This window comes from Saimiri boliviensis, chromosome Y, assembly GCF_048565385.1.
Source record: "Saimiri boliviensis isolate mSaiBol1 chromosome Y, mSaiBol1.pri, whole genome shotgun sequence".
Lineage (NCBI taxonomy): Eukaryota > Metazoa > Chordata > Mammalia > Primates > Cebidae > Saimiri > Saimiri boliviensis.
Window position 1 is genome coordinate 11,942,548 of NC_133471.1, and position 15,729 is coordinate 11,958,276.

Sequence of the window (15,729 nt, forward strand, 5' to 3'; positions counted from 1 at the left end):
ATAAGACATATATAGAAGACATGTCTCTTATTTATATTTATATAAATAAATATATATATTTATATACATATATAAGCTTATATATGTATATATATACATGTATATTATATATATACATATATACATATATATATATGTATATATATATATATATATATATATATATATATAAAGACATGAAAAGATTAGTTCATGTCTTTTGCAGGGATATGGACGAAGTGGAAAACTATGATTCCCTACAAACTGAAACAAAATCAGAAAAATAAGCACTGAATGTACTCACTCATCACTGGGTGTTGAACAATGAGAACACATGGAAAAAGGGAGGAGAACATCACACACCACGGCTTGGGGTTTGTGGTGCTATTGGACAAATCACAGGGGGTGGAGATTTTGGGGAGGGATAGCATTAGGAGAAATAGCTAATGTAGATGCCAGGGAAATTTATGCAAGAAACCACCTCCAAAGCACATGTTTATCTGTGCAATAGACCTGCACAATCTGCATATGTACCCCAGAACTTAAAGTACAATAAATAATTTTATATGTATATTTATATATATATAAATATATATATATAATATGTGCATATATATGAAATAAAAAACATATATATTTTATTGTACTTTAGGTTCTGTGATACATGTGCGAATATATATATAGATATATCTATAGAGATAGATAGATATAGGTATATAATAAAATAAAATACATATATAAGCTTTTATATATACATATATAAATATATATACACATATATAAGCTTATATATGTCTATTTATATTTATATAAATAAAAATATGTATTTATATATTTATATAAATATATGTATTTCTATATATGTATATAAGCTTATATATGTATACATTTATATATTTATATAAATAAATGTTTTATATATACATATATAAGCTTCATTTATTTATATAAATATATAAATGTATATATATAAGCTTATATATGTATATATGTAAGCTTAATATATATAAATAAATATATGTATTTATTTATATATTTAAATACATGTATTTATTTATATATGTATTTAAATATATGTATTTATTTACATAAATATGCACCACGTTGCATATGTGCTGCATTTTTTTAATCCAGTCTATCATTGATGGACATTTGGGTTGGTTCCAAGTATTTGCTATTGTGAACAGTGCCACAATAAACATGTGTGCATGTGTTTTTATAATAGAATGATTTACAAACCCATTACCAGTAATGGGATTGCTGGGTGAAATAATTTTTCCATTTCTAGATCTTTAAGAAATTGTCTCATTGTCTTCCACAAATTGTTGAATTAATTTACAATCTTATGAACAGTGTAAAAGCCATTCTATTTGTACACATTGTCTCCAACATCTGTTGTATACTGATGTTTTTAATGGTCTCCATTCGAACTGGCATGAGATGGTATCTCAGTATGGTTTTGATTTGCATTTCTCTGAAGACCAGCTATGATGAGCTTGTTTACATGTTTGTTGTCTCCACAAATATCTTTCTTTGAAAAGTGTCTGTTTATGTTTCTTGCCCACTTTTGAATGGAGTTGTTTTTCTTGTAAATTTAAGTTCTTTAATTCTGGATAATAGCCCTTTGTCAGATGGGTTGATTGCATTTTTTTTTTTTTAATTCTATTGGTTGTTGGTTCACTCTGTTGATAGTGTCTTCTGCTGAGCAGAAGTTTCTTATTTTCGTTAAATCCCATTTGTCTATTCTGAATTTTATTGACATTGCTTTTACTGTTTTAGTCATGCAGTACTTGCTTATGTCCTCAATGATATTGCCTATGTTTTCTTCAACTGCTTTTTAAATCTCATGTATAAATCTTTAGTCCAACTAGAGTTAATTTTTGTATAAGGTTTAAGGGTGGAATCCAGTTTCAGCTTTCTGCATATGACTAAGCAGGTTTTTTCAACATCATTTATTAAATAGGGAATTCTTTCCTTATTGCTTGTTTTTGTTGGGTTTGTCAAAGATCGGATGGTTATAGTTTTGTGACATTCTTTATGAGGCATCTGTTCTGTTCCATGGGACTATATCTCTGTTTTTGGTATGAGTATCATGCTATTATGATGAAAGTAGCTTTGTAATATAGTTTGAAGTCAGGTAGGGTAATGGCTTCAGTTCTTTTTTTAACCCCTCCTTAGAATTTCTTGGCTATGTGAGCTCTTTTTTGATTACATATGAAGTTTAAGGATTTTTTTTTTCTGATTCTCTGAAGAAAGTCATTGGTAGCTTAATGTGGATAGCATTGAATCTTTAAATTACTTTGAGCAGTATAGGCATTCTCCTGATACTGATTATTTCTAACCATGAGTATGGAATGACTTTTCATGTGTGTGTGTTCTTTCTTATTTACTTGAGCAGTGGTTTGTAGTTCTCCTTGATTAAACCCTTCACATCTTTTGTTATTTGTATTTCTATGTATTTTGTTCTCTTTGTAGCAATTGTGGATGGAAGTTAACTCATGATTTGACCCTATTATTGGTTTATAGGAACGCTTGCTATTTTTAACTGTTGATTTTGTATCCTGAAACTTTGCTGAAGTTGCTTATCAGTTTAAGGAGATTTGGGGCTGATACAATGGGGTTTGCAAAGAGAAAATATTTGACATCCTCTTTTTCTATCCAAATATGCTTCATTTCTTTATCTTGTTATGTTGAATAGGAGTGTTGAGAGAGTATATCCTTGTTGTTTGCCAGTTTTCAAAAGGAATTCTTCCAGTTTTTGCTCATTAGGTATGCTATTGGCTGTGTGTTTGTCACAAATAGTTCTTACTGTTTGGAGATACAATTCATCAATATCTAATCTAGCAAAGATGGCTATTGAATTTTGTTGAAGGTCTCCTATGAAACTATTGATATAATCTTGTTGTTTCAGTCTTTGATTCTGTTCATGTGATGGATTACATTTTTATAGATTTGTGAAAGTTGAACCAGCCTTGCATGCTTGGCATCAAGCCAACTTGATCCTGATGGATAAGCGTTTTGATGAGCTGTTGAATTCAGTTTGCAGGATTTATTAAAGATTTTTGCATCAATGCCTGTCGTGGATATTAGCCTGAAATCTTTCTTAGTTGTGCCTCTACCAGGTTTTGGCAGCAGAATAATATTGGTCTCATAAAATGAGATAAGGAGTATTCCTTCTTTTTTGTATTCTTTGGAATAGTTTCAGAAGAAATAGTATCAACTGAATTTTCCGTTGTGAACCTGTCTGGTTCCGGATTTGTTGTTGTTGTTGTTACTGTTGTTGTTGTTGTTGTTGTTAATAGTCTATTAATTGATGTTTTAACTTCAGACCTTGTTATTGATATATTCAGGAACTCTACTTCTTCCTGGTTTAGTCTTGGGAGGGTGTAAGTGTCCAGGAATTTATCACATTCCTCTAGATTTACAGTTTTACTTGAAATACTTGATAGTAATTTGTATTTCTGTGGGATCGGTGGTGATATTTTCTTAAAGATTATTTATTGCATCTATTTGATTATCCTGTGGTTTCATTTTTATTAGTCTGGCTAACAGTTGATTTTGATATTTTTTAAAAATCCAGCTCTTGAATTTATTGATTATTTGAGTTTTGTTTGTGTGTCTTTCTCTCCTTCAATTCTGCTTTAATATTAGTTATTTCTTCTGGATACCTTTTGAATTTGTTTGTTCTTGCTTCTCTAGTTCTTCTATTCATGATGTTAGGGTGTTAATTTTATTTCTTTCTTCACTTCTCTCATGGGAATTTAATGCTATAAATTTCTCTCTAGCACTAGACACTTCTTTAAGTGTGTTCCAGAGATGCTAGTATGTTGTGTCTTCATTCTCACTGGTTTCGAAAAACATCTTTATATCTGACTTTATTACATTTTTATCTAGTCTTTATTAATGAGCAAGTTGCTTAGTTTCCATGTAGTTACGATATTTTTAGTGAGTTCCTTAATCCTGAGTTCTCATTTGGTGGCACTGTTGTCTGAGATTCTGATTGTTATGATTTACATTATTTTGCATTTACTGAGGAGTAATTTACTTCCAACTATGTGGTCAATTTTAGGGTAAGTGCAATGTGGTGGTGAGAAGAAAGTATATTCTGTATATTTGGGGAGAATAGTTCTGTATGTGTCTTTTAGATTCATTTGGTTGGATCTACCTTCAAGTCCTGGATATTCTTGTTGATTTTCTGTCTTGTTGATTTGTCTAATATCAGTCGTGAGGAGTTAAAATCTCTCACTATTATTGTATGGGAGTTTAAATCACTTTGTAGGTCACTAAAAACTTGCTGTATGTATCTGAATGTTTCTGTATTGGGTGCATACATATTTAGGATATTTAACTCTTATTTGTGAATGGATTGTTTTACCATTATGCCATACCTTGCTTTGTTTCTTTTGATTTTTTGTGGTTTAAAGTACATGTTATAAGAGACGAGGTGTGCAACCCTTCTTGCTTTTGCCACCATTTACTTGGTAAATATTCTTCCATCTCTTTATTTTAAGTCTGTTTGTGCCTTTCTAAACAGCATGGTACTGGTACCAAAACAGAGATATAGACCAATGAAACAGAACAGAGGCCTTGGAGGCAACACAGTGTATCTATAGCCATTCAATCTTTGACAAACCGGACAAAAACAAGCAATGGGGAAAGGATTCCTTGTTTAATAAATGGTGTTGGGAAAACTGGCCAACCATGTGCAGAAAGCAGAAACTGGACTCCTTCCTGACACCTCAAACTAAAATTAACTACAGATGGATTAAAGACTTAAACATGAGACCTAACATCATAAAAACCCTAGAAGAAAATCTAGGCAGAACAATTCAGGACATAGGCCTAGGCAAGGACTTCACGACCAAAACACCAAAAACATTCACAAGAAAAGCCAACATTGACAGATGAGACCTAATCAAACACCACAGCTTCTGCATAGCAAAAGAAACAATCATGAGCATGACTCAGCAATGAACAGAATGGAAAAAAATTTTTATGGTCTACTCATCTGACAAAGGGCTGATATCCAGAATTATGAAAAAACAAAAACAGATTTACAAGAAAAAAACAAGCAAGCCAGTTCAAAGGTAGGTGAAGAATATGAACATACACTTTACAAAAGAAGACATACATGAGGCCAACAAACATATAAAAAAGTGCTCAACATCACTGATCATTAGAGAAATGCAAATTAAAACTACCTTGAGATGCCATCTGACGCCAATTAGAAAGGCAATCGTTAAAAAATCTGGAGACAAGAGATGCTGGAGAGGATGTGGAGAAATAGGAACACTTTTACACTGTTGGTGGGAGTGTAAATTAGTTCAACCATTTTGGAAGACAGTGTGGAGATTCCTCAAGGACCTAAAAATAGAAATGCCATTTGGCTCAGCAATCTCATTACTGGGTATATATCCGAAGGATTATAAATCATTCCACTATAAGGACACATGCACACGAATGTTCATTGCAGCACTGTTTACAATAGCGAATACCTGGAACCAACCCAAATGCCCATTGATGATAGACTGACAGGGAAAATGTGGTACATGTACACCATGGAATATTTTGCAGCCACCAAAAATGTTGGGTTCATGTCCTTTTTAGGGACATAGATGAACCTGGAAACCATCATTCTCAGGAAACTGACACAAGAACAGAAAATCAAACACCACATCTTCTCACTCATAGGCGGTTGTTGAACAATTAAAACACATGGACACAGGGAGGGAAGCAACACACACTGGGGTCTGTTCGAAAGAAATAGGGGAGGGACAGTGAGGAATGGGAAGTTGGGAAGACAGCATGGGGAAAAATGCCAGATACAAGTGAAGGGGAAGAAGGCAGCAAATCACACTGTCATGTGTGTACCTCAAATGTACTTCACATGTACCCCAAACCTAAAATGCAATTAAAAAATGGCATTCAGAATCTGAATGGCAAAACTCATTGACTGGTGAGAAAATGGAAACTCTCTAAGTAAAGCAAGCAAAATATTAAACACATTCAAATACTGCAATATGAAATAGCCACTTAAATAAGACCATACATTGATTTCTTCACCGAAAACTTCACTCTGAGAGCATCATAATACAATTGGAAATGTTAACAACAGAGTAGACTGAGCTGAGGGAAGAATCTCAGAGTTCCAAGACTGGTTCTTCTGAAGCAACTCAGTCAGTCAAAAATAAAACAAATAGAATTAAAAATGAGCAAAACCTCAAAGAAATTTGGGGTAAGAAAAAACATCAAATCTATGACTTGACTTAGCAGCATTCCAGAGAGAAAAGGAGAGAGAATAAACAACTTTAATATATATTTGAGGAGACAAGCATGAAATACTTTCTCATCACAAAAGAGAGCTTGATACCCAAATCTGAAGAATACAGATAATACCAGCCAGGTGCTGCTTAATATTACCATTCACAAGACACATAGCCATCAGATTCACCAAGATCAATGTAAAAACAAACAAGAAAAACAAAAATGTAAGAGCAACTAGAGTGCAAAGTCACCTACAAGATGGCTGAAGACCCTTTAGGGGAAACCTTATAATCCAGAAAAGACTGGGAGCCTACTTTTAACATTCTTCAAAAAAACAAAATTAACCAAGAATTTCATGTCCCACTACACTAAGATTAAAAGAGAAATAAAATCCTTCTCAAACAAGCAAATGCTAAGAACACACACTTCAAATAGATTAGACTTTCAAGACATCTTCAGAGAAAGCTAGATGTAAAATTGAAATAATGTACAGCTACCACAAAATCACACTTAAATTCATAGCCCACAGGCATTATAAAGCAGCTAGGAAACCATGCCTACAGGGCAACTTGCTAGCAACACGATAGCATGATCATAATCACACATATCAATACTAACCTTGAATAACACAGAATGGCAGGCTGAAGGCAAAACTCAACCATCTATTGCCTTTAAGACACCCATTTCACAGCCAACGACACCTATAGCTTCAAAGTAAAAGACCTGGGTAGGATCCACCATGCAAATGAAAAACAGAAAGAGCAGGAAAGCAGGTGTCAAACAAGTGAAAATTGAGGACAATAAAGATCATTACACAATAATAATGGGTACAATCTAATATTATCCTAAATATACATATATCCAACTTTGGAGCATCTTGATTTGTAGAACAAATTCTTCTTGACCTATGAAGAGACTAACAAAGAAACTATGGACTTAAACACAACACTCGATTATTCCACTTGACAAACAGAATAGATATTGTTCTCATCTGCACAGAGAGCATAGACCAAGATTAACTATCAGCTCAGTCATAAGGCAAGTCTCAGTAAATTCAAAATAAACCAAAATTATGCAATGCACACTCTCGGACCGCAGTACAATAAAAATAGAAATCAATAGCAAGAAGATCTCTCAAAATACACAAGTACATGGAAATCAAACAACTGACACCTAACTCACTCCTAGGTGAAAATCAAAATTAAGGCTGAAATTGAAATAAATATTTGAAATAAATAAAAATTTATAAATAAATAAATAAATAAATAAATAAAATAAATAAAAAATAAATAAATATTTGAAATAAAAAAAAAAAACAGTCTCGGCCGGGCGCGGTGGCTCAAGCCTGTAATCCCAGCACTTTGGGAGGCCGAGGCGGGTGGATCACGAGGTCGAGAGATCGAGACCATCCTGGTCAACATGGTGAAACCCCGTCTCTACTAAAAATACAAAAAATTAGCTGGGCATGGTGGCTCGTGCCTGTAATCCCAGCTACTCAGGAGGCTGAGGCAGGAGAATTGCCTGAACCCAGGAGGCGGAGGTTGCGGTGAGCCGAGATCGCGCCATTGCACTCCAGCCTGGGTAACAAGAGCGGAACTCCGTCTCAAAAAAAAAAAAAAAAAAAAAAAAAAAAACAGTCTCATATCTCAGGGATGCAGCCAAAGCAGGTTTAAGTGGAAGGTTTATAGCCCTGACATGCCTTCATCAAGAAGTTACAAAAATCTCTCCTTAGTAGAAACGTACAGTGGTTCATGCCTGTACTCTCAGCGCTTTGTGAAGTTGATGCTGGCAGATCGCTTGAGGTTGGGAATTTGAGACCAACCTAACAGGGAGAAACCTTATCTCTAGCAAAAATAAAATAATTAGCTGGGTATGGTGCCACATGCCTGTAATCCCAGCTACTCAGGAGACAAAGGCAGGAGAATCATGTGGTGGGAGTGTGGCTTTAGGGTGCCCTATACAACAGGGCTGGTTTGGTAAAAGCTTGGCCTACCAGACTTCTGCTTAAGAGAGCCTCACCATGGGAAAGACCTGACGTGATTAATTAATTAATTAATTATAAAAATAAAAACCTCTCGACACAGTGTCAGTGACTTCACGTGGCCTCCCCAAGGCCCACAAACAGATGTAGTCAGAGGTTTGCCTCTCTGTCCCTAGCCCACTAAAATAGAGAAATAAATGCCAGAACACAAAAGGAAACTCTGATTTGAGTTAGGCCATCTATTGCTCGTTATTCTCTAGAACCATGTCCTAGATTTTAGCCCAACTTACAACACAAAAAATCACCTTACTAATTCTGCCCCCATGCTGTGTAATACCATAGACAAGAATTTAGAAACAATGACACTGTACAGAAATTTTGCGATTTCAAAACTTCCAGAAATTAAGCCAAATGATAATATTCCATTTGCATCACAGTTAAAGGCACATCAGCCATCTCAGATGAGAAAGAACCAGTCCAAGAATGATGATAGTTCTAAATACAAAAATCTCTTTTAGTACCAAATCAGCCCAGTAGCTCCCCGGTAGCCAATTTCAATGGTCTCAAATGACAGACATGGAATTCAGCATCTGGATGGCAACAAATCTCATATAAATTGAAAATTGACATAATCCAAGGAAGCCTACCAGTGCAAAAGAGAAATCCGAGAGCTCAAAGATAAACTAGACACTTAAAGAAAGACCACAAATTGATGTGTTCAGCTGAAAACTGCACTGTAAGAACATAAACATGCAATTGGAAATGTTATCTGCAGAATAGACCAAGAAAAAGAGAGATAATAAATCACTTGAAAAGTATATCTTTGAGGACACAGTCACGAATGTCTTTTTCACCAAGGTCAATGCAAAAACAAACAAGAAAAACAAGGCACAAAAACATGAAATTCATTAAAGTAAATGAGAAAACAAACAAGAAAACTAATACAAACCAAAAATGAAAATGTAAAAGTGGTTAGGGAGAATTGTCAGGTTACCTACAGAGAGAACACAAGCATAATATAGTATGAATTCTAGAATCCTAGAATATATGAACTTTGGAATCATAAGGTGTATGCATACAAGAATGATAGAATGAATGCATTGTAGAATTCAAAAATGTTTGAATTCTAGAATCAAAAATGTGTGAATTCCATAATCCAAGATTATATGAATTCTAGAATCATAAAATGTGTGAATTCTAGTATCTTATGATGTTTAAATTCTAGAATTGTGGAATCATAAAATGTCTGAATTTCAGATTTTAAAGGGTATGAATTCTAGAACCATAAAAATTCTGAATTTTAGAATTCAAGCATGTCTCAATTCCAGAACTGCAGTGTGTCTGAATTCTTGAAACTTCAAATGTCTGAATTCTAGAATCCTAGAATGTATGAGTTCTAGAATTTTGGGGTGTATGAATTCTAGAATCTTAAAAAGGTCTAAATTCCAGAATCTTAGAAGGTATGAATTCTAGAATCTTAAAATGCCTGAATTCTAGAAACTTAAAAAGTATGAATTCTAGAATCCTACAAAGATCTGAATTCTAGAGTTTTAGAATGTATGAATTCTCGAATCCTAAAATATATGAATTCTAGAATCATAGAAGATATGCATTTTAGAATCCTAAAAGAGGTCCGAAATAGATAATCCTAGAATGTATGAATCTCTAGAATAATAATAATAAAAAAAGTATATGTGATTTCTAGTATCCCAGGATGTTTAAATTCTAGAATTGTAGGATCATAAAATGTTTAAATTTTAGAATTCTAAAATGTGTGAATTCTAGAATTGCAGAAAGTCTGAATTCTAGAATCCCAAAATGAATGAATTCTAAAAATTTTAGAATGTCTGAATTTTAGAATCATAAAGTGTTTGAATACTAGAATCCTCAAATGTTTGATTTCTGGAATCATAAAATAGTATGAATTCTAGAATCTTCGAATGTATGAAGCTTAGGATCATAAGGCGTATGAATGCAAGAATGATAGAATGTGTGAATTGTAGAATCCTAAATGTATGAATTGTACAATCTTAAAAATGTCTGAATTCTATAATTGTAGAATGTATGAATCCTAGAATCATAAATTGTTTAAATTCTAGAATCTGAGAATGTCCAAATTCTAGAATTATAGAATCATTAAATGTCTGAATTCTAGAAATCTACAATGTATGAATTCTAGAATCATAAAATGTGTGAATTCTAGTATCTCAGGAGGTTTAAATTCTAGAACTGTGGAATCATAAAATGTCTGAATTTCAGATTTTAAAATGTGTGGAATTCTAGTATTTTATAAATCCTGAATTCTAGAATCCAAGCATGTATAAATTACAGAATTGCAGTATGTCTGAATTCTAGAAACATAAAATGTCTGAATTCTAGAATCCTAGAATGTATGAGTTCTAGAATTTTGGAGTGTGTCATTCCTAGAATCTTAAAAAGGTCTAAATTTCAGAATATTAGAATTTATGAATCCTAGAATCTTAAAATGCCTGAATTTTAGAATCTTAAAAAGTATGAATTCTACAGTAGTAAAAAGGTCTGAGTTCTAGAATTCAAGAATGTATAAATTATAGCATCCTAAAATATATGAATTTCAGATTCCTATCATATATGTATTCTATAATCCTAAAAAAAAGACTGAAATCGAGAATCCTAGAATGTATTAATTTCTAGAATCATAAAATGCCTGATTTCTAGTATCTGAGGATGTCCAAATTCTAGAATTGTAGAATCATAAAAGGTTTGAATTTTAGAGTCCTAAAATGTGTGAATTGAGAATTGTAGAAAGAATGAATCCTAGAATCCCACAATGAATAAATTCTAGAATATTAGAACGTCTGAGATCTAGAATCATAAAATGTCTGAATTCTAGAGCCCTATAATGTTTGAATTCTGGAATCATATAATAGTATGAATTCTAACATTTAGGATTCTAGCATTCAAACATTTTATGATTCTGCAGTTCTAGATTTTGGACATCCTCAGATATTAGAAATCAGACATTTTGTGATTCTTGAAATTCATACATTCTAGGATTCTCGATTTCAAACATTTTTTAGAATTCTAGAATGCATATAATCTAGGATTCTAGAACTCATACATTTTAGGTTTCTAGAATTCATATATTATTGAAAGACCTTTGAAGATTCTAGAATTCATACATTTTAGGATTTCAAAATTAATGCTTTTTAGGATACTAGAATTCATAAATTCTAAAATTCTGGAATTTAGACTTTTTAAAGATTCTAGAATTGATATACTCTAAAACTCTATAACTCTATAACTCATACATTCTATATTCTAGAATTCAAAACCTTTTATGTTCTAGAATTCAGACATAATACATTTCTGGAATTCAGACATACTTGGATTCTAGAATTCAGAATTTCTACATTTCTAGGATTCGCACATGTTAAAATTCTAAAATTTAGACATTTTATGATTCTAAAATTCTAGAATTTAAACATCCTAAGATACTAGAATTCAGACATTTTAGGATTCTAGAATATAATCATTCAAAAATTCTGGAATTTAGAACTTTTTAAGATTCTAGAATTCATACACTCTAAAATAACAGAACTCATATATTCTGGGATTCTGTAAATCAGGCATATTTTGGTTCTAGAATACCGACGTAGTACAATTCTGGAATTCAGACATGCTTTGATCCTAGAATTCCGACTTTCGATTTTTCTAGAATTCTAGAATTCGGACATTCTCAGATTCCAGAATGTAAACGTTTTATGATTCTACAATTCATACATTCTAGGATTATAGAATTCAGACCTTTTTAAGATTCTAGAATTTATACATGTTTGGATTCTAAATTTCAGACATTCTATCATTCTTGCATTCATACACCTTATGATTCTAAAGTTCATGCATTCTAGGATTCTAGAATTAATACTATTTTATGATTCCAGAATTCAAACAGTCTAGTATTCTAAAATTCAGACATTTTATGATGCTAGAATACAGACATTCTAAAGTTCTAAAATTGATTCATTGTGGGATTCTAGAATTCAGAATTTCTACAATTCTAGAATTCACACATTTTAGGATTCTAAAATTCAAACATGTTGTGACTCTACCAATCTAGAATTTGGATATTCTCAGATACTAGAAATCAGATATGTTATTATTCTAGAAATTCATACATTCTAGGATTCTCGATTTCAGACCTTTTTTAGTATTCTAGAATGCATATATTCTAGAATTCATATATTTTAAGATTCTAGGATTCATGCATTCTAGAATTCTAGAATTCAGACGTTTTGAGAATTCTAAAAGTCATACATTTTAGGATTATAGAATACAGGCATTTTAGAATTCTAGAATTCATACATTCTAAGATTCTGGAATTTAGAACTTTTTAAATTTCTAGAATTGATACACTCTAAAATTCTAGAACTCATACATTCTAGGATACTAGAATTCAGACATTTTATGTTTCTAAAATTCAGACTTACTATAATTCTGGAATTTAGAAATGCTTGGATTCTAGAATTCAGAATTTCTAGAATTCTAGAATTCACACATTTTAAAATCTTAAATTCAGACGTTTTATGATTCTAAAATTCTAGAATTTAAACATCCTAAGATACCATAATTCAGACATTTTATGATTCTAGGATTCATACATTCTTGTATTTTAGAATTCAGACCTTTTTAATCTTAGAATTCATACATTTTAGGATTCTCAAATTCAGACATTCTATCATTCTTGCATGCATACACCTTATGATTTTAAAGTTTGTACATTCTATAATTCTAGAATTGATAATATTTTATGATTCCATCATGAAACATTCCAGGATTCTAACATTCAGGCATTTTATGATGCTAGAATTCAGACATTCTAAAATTCTAAAATTTAGACATTGCGGGATTCTAGAATTCAGACTTTTCTACAGTTCTAGGATTCAAACATGTTAGGACTCTAAAATTCAAACATATAATGATTCTACAATTCTAGAATTTGGACAGTTTCAGATACTAGAAATCAGACATTTTATGATTCTAGAAATTCATACATTCCAGGATATTCAAATTCAGACCTGTTTTTAGGAATCTAGGATGTATGTATTCTAGGATTCTAGAATTCATATATTTTAGGCTTCTAGAATTCATACATTATAGAATTCTAGAATTCAGGCTGTTTGAGGATTCCAGAATTCAAACATTCTAATATTCTGGAATTTAGAACTTTTTAAGATTCTAGAATTCATACATTCTAAAATTCTAGAACTCGCATATCCTGATATTCTAGAAACCAGCATTTTATGGAGCTAGAATACAGACATAGTACAATTCTGGAATTCAGACATGATTAGATTCTAGAATTCAGACTTTTTATGGTTCCTGAATTCAGACATAGTACAATTCTGGAATTCAGACATGGTTGGATTCTAGAATTCAGACTTCTTACAATTCTAGAATTCACACTTTTTAAAATTGTAAAATTCAGACATTTTATGATTCTACAATTCTAGAATTTAAACATCCTAAGATACTAGAATTCAGACATTTTATGATTCTAGAATTTATACATTATAGGTTTCTAGAATTCAGATATCTTATAATTCTACAATTCTAGAATTTGGACCTTCTCAGATTCTAGAATTTAAGCACTTTATGACTCTAGAATTCATACATTCTAGGTTTATAGAATTCAGACCTTTTTAAGAATCTAGAATTGATAGCTTTTGAATTCTACAATTCTGACATTCTATTATTCTTGCATTTATAAACCTTATGATTCTAACGTTCATACATTCTATGATTCTAGAATTCACTCTAATTTAAGATTCCAGAATTCAAGCATTCTAGGATTCTTGAATTCAGAAATTTTATGATTCTACAATTCTAAAATTTGAACCATCTCAGATTTTAGAATTTAAAAGTTTTATGATTCTACAATCCATACATTCTAGGATTATGGAATTCAGACATTTTAAGATTCTAGAATTCTTAAATTTTGGATATGACAATTCAGACATTCTATCATTCTTGCAGTCATACACCTTATGATTTTAAATTTCATAAATTCTAGGATTCTAGAATTCATAGTATTTTATCATTCCATAATTCAAACATTCTAGGATTCTAGAATTCAGACATTTTATGATTCTACAATTCTAGAATTTTGATATTCTCGGATCCTATAATTTAAACATTTTATGATTCTAGAATTCATACTTTCTAGGATTCTAGAATTCCGACTTTTTAGGATTCTAGAATTCATACATTCTATGATTCTGGAATTTGGACCTTTTTAAGATTCTAGAATTCATACACTCTAAAATTCTAGAATTCATTCATTATAGGATTAAATTCAGAAATTTTATGATTCTACAATTCTAAAATTCAGAAATGTTATGATTCTACAATTCTAGAATTTTAATATCCTAAGATACTAGAATTCTGACGTTTTATTATTCTAGAATTCATACATTATTGGATTCTAGTATTCGGACCTTTTACAGATTCTAGAATTCATATATTTAAGGATTCTAAACTTCAGACATTCTATCATTCTTGCATTCATACACCTTATGATTCTAAAATTCATGCATTCTAGGATTCTAGAATTCATACTATTTTATGATTCCAGAATTCAAACTTTCTAGGATTCTAGACTTCAGATATCTTATGATTCTAGAATTCAGACATACTAAAATTCTAGAATTTAGACAGTGTGGGTTTCTAGAATTCAGGCTTACTAGAAGTCTTGAATTCAAACTGTTTAGGACTCTAAAATTCATCTTATAATTCTTCAATTCTAGAATTTGGACATCATCACATACTGGAAATCAGATATTTTATGATTCTAGAAATTCATACATTCTGGGATTCTCGTATTCAGATAGTTTTTAGGATTCTAGAATGCATGTATTCTAGGATTCTATAATTCATATATTTCAGGATTCTAGAATTTATATATTCTCACATACTAGAATTCAGACCTTTTTAGGATTATATATTTCATACATTTTAGGATTCTAAAATTCTGGCCTCTTTAGGATTCTAGAATTCATACATTATAAGATTCTAGTATTCAGACATTTTATGGTTCTAGAATTCAGACATACTACAATTCTGGATTTTGGACATGCTTGGATTCTAGAATTCAGACTTTATACAAATCTAGAATTCACACATTTTAAATTTATAAAATTCAGACATTTTATGATACTACCAATCTAGAATTTAAACATCCTAAGATACTAGAATTCAGACAATTTATGAAGCTAGAATTCATACATTCTAGGTTCCTTGAATTCGGACCTTTTTTAGTATTCCAGAATGCATATATTCTAGGATTCTACAATTCATATATTTTAGAATTCTAGAATTAATACATTCTAGGATTCTAAATTTCTGACATTTTTAGGATTCTAAAATTCTTACGTTCTAAGATCCTTGGATTTAGACCTTTTTAAGGTTCTAGAATTCATACATTTTAGGATTCTAAAATTCAGACATTCTCACATCCTTGCATTCAT